General features: G+C 54.0%; 1 long non-coding RNA gene across 1 annotated transcript; it reads left to right on the top strand.

Annotated features, from left to right (window-relative positions):
- The first annotated feature begins 271 nt into the window (after positions 1 to 271).
- Positions 272 to 969, top strand: LOC116273112. The gene is made up of 2 exons (XR_004181593.1): positions 272 to 355; positions 847 to 969. It is a non-coding gene; the product is annotated as an uncharacterized LOC116273112 (long non-coding RNA).
- The last annotated feature ends 1,511 nt before the right edge of the window (positions 970 to 2,480 follow it).

Here is a 2,480-nt window from a genome sequence, read left to right as displayed (position 1 = left end):
CTTCTTCCCAGAGCTTCCCTGACCTTGACCCCCATGGCCCAGTAGTGGCTGCTCACTTCTGACCTGGGATCTTCCTTGGGTTGAACTGAAATCTTTCTAGATAAGTGACATTCACTCAGCCTCAGGTGTACCCTCCTGAGGCTCCCTGGGCCTCTGCTTCATTCAGGAAGGGAGATCTCAGCAGAGGGGGCTGAGGCTGAAGTGGGTTAGACTCCAACTCTAGACCTCACAGCTCACTCTTCTCTCTCCAGGAGTGCCTACGCCTCAACAACTTCTCCTCGGTGCATGCCATCGTCTCTGCTCTGCAAAGCAACCCAATACATCGGCTACACAAGACGTGGGCAGCAGTGTCCAGGTGAGGAGCTCCCTCCACGGGAGCACCAGTGTTGACTTAGCGACCCATAGGTCTCCCCATGTGCCCTCAACGACTGTGAAAGTTTCTTGGAGACCAAGGACGGTGGAGGCAGAGATGGGCTGGTGGGTGGGGTCACTAAGCTGCCCTGGACTCCTAGGCAAGGATTTCTAACTCAGGAGTAAGGTATTTTAACCATCAGGAACAGACTGGAGCCAATTGGAGGCTTTCAAGTGTTTGTACCCAGCAGTGGAACGGTGTCCAGCTGGAAGCTAACTCTGAACACGCAGGGGCTCATGTGAAGTGGAGATGGGCCAGGGGAGGAGCATGACAGTCCCACCCTGGTCCTCCGGAGCCCTTGTCATCAGATGACCCCACTGGAAACTCTCATGCAGGAAGCTGAGATTCATTGAGTTTTCAAACAAGAGGGATTGGAACTCACAAATCTCCCCGTGATTCCCAAATTTACCCTTTTTTCTTTCCTCTGTCAATAGAAAAAGCATAAAATATCTAAAAGAACTCTGCAAAAATGACACTGCAGTGAAGAGGGACCTGCTGATCAAGGTACAGTGGAGTCTGGGAGATGCGGGACAAGTGTTTAAGGGTCAGAGGAAAGAGTGAGTTTGGAAGGGCATTGGACCTGGTGTGCAGTGGTTATTTTGTAATGTTTTGACTTATCTACAAAAAGTGGACTTGAAAAATTCCTTCCATGCCTACTTTGGGCAAACAGGAGGAGAGGTGTGGGGGTCCATGGGCATGTGGGGGCACGGGGGCAGGAGGCCCTGGAAATGGGATGTGGCAATGGCTGCTGGGCTTCTGAGTGAGGGTGATGAGCTGCAGCATTAGCAGGGCTCTGGTTCCCATGCTGGTCCATGCTGCTGGCATGGAGCTTCCTCCAGACTGGCGGGTGGTCATTGTAGGTGGGACTTTCTTCCTTCCTCAAACTGGGAGCAATTCCTCAGGAAGCCAGGCCTCTGCTGTTGCTTCTGTCTGCAGCGCACCTCCATGGGCAGGGACTGCAGTCCACACTGGGGGAAAGAGGGAACCACAACAGAGGAAGTGCAAGTGCCAGGGAGTCCAGTAGACTGCCCAGCTATGGGTCCCAATGGGCAAACTCAGGACAGATGTATGTGCTTGCTGGGACTCCCCGCTCTGCCCTTTGTAGACATCTGAAAATGGTCATGTCACAGGATTCTCACCAATTAGCAGTGACAAAGGCTCATGAAAAGTATCTGGGGGATCCATGCATTCCTAGGGGATCCGCCCTGACCAGATCTCAGAAACCTCCATGCAAATGAGAAGGCAACATGTCACCCCACCCAGGATTCTGGAAAACCCTGCCATGTCCATCAGAGATGTCGCCTCAGGAGGCCACATCCTGAGTGGAGGAAGAGAGAGTTCTGTGCACGGAACTCCCCTGGGGGATCACTGGCGAGGCCAAACCATGGATTTGGCATGGCGCAAACCCAGTTTGTGTGGCAGAGACCCCAGTGGGGCTCAGATACACAGGTGCCACTTAACCAGGTCTCCTAAAATGCCGTCCCTTTCCCATCACGACACTGCAAGGCTGGAGACCTAGACACTCAGAGACTCCAGAGAACAAGACCCTGATGGGTAGTGGTGCTGAGATGTGGGCTGAAGGCAGCCGAGACAGAGCCTCCAGGAGGGGGAGGACATGCCCTCTCTTTTGGGGCCCTGGGGAGTCACTGCCCACTCTTGGTCTCTGTTTCCTTATCTGGAAAATGAAGGGATGCTGAGCCTGTAGCCCGGGCATCACAGGGTGGAAATGAGGTTCGAGAAAAGAAAGCAATTGGAGGGTGCTCGTGAATGGTTCTTCCTCAGAGGGATGAGGGGGAGAACAATGACAACAGCTACAGGAAACAGTACTCAGGAGGCCCTGTGAGGTAGCTGTGGTTTTCATGGCTCTTTACAGAAGAGGAAACAGTCTCAGGGAGGCCTGGCTGCATGATTGGGTGACACACACAGGGAGTGTGGAGCTGGCCAGTGGTATGAGCACTGTGCCAGGTGACTCACGCCAGTCCCTGGGGATCCAAGTGTGGGGTGGCTGGGGTATAACTGGGGGAAGGGAAGACAGCCTCACTGTCCCTGTCCCTGACACCTGGCAGGC

This window comes from Papio anubis, unplaced genomic scaffold (genome assembly GCF_008728515.1).
Source record: "Papio anubis isolate 15944 unplaced genomic scaffold, Panubis1.0 scaffold3669, whole genome shotgun sequence".
NCBI lineage: Eukaryota > Metazoa > Chordata > Mammalia > Primates > Cercopithecidae > Papio > Papio anubis.
The sequence above is the reverse complement of the archived record's forward strand: the minus strand, read 5'-3'. Positions and strand labels throughout refer to the sequence as shown.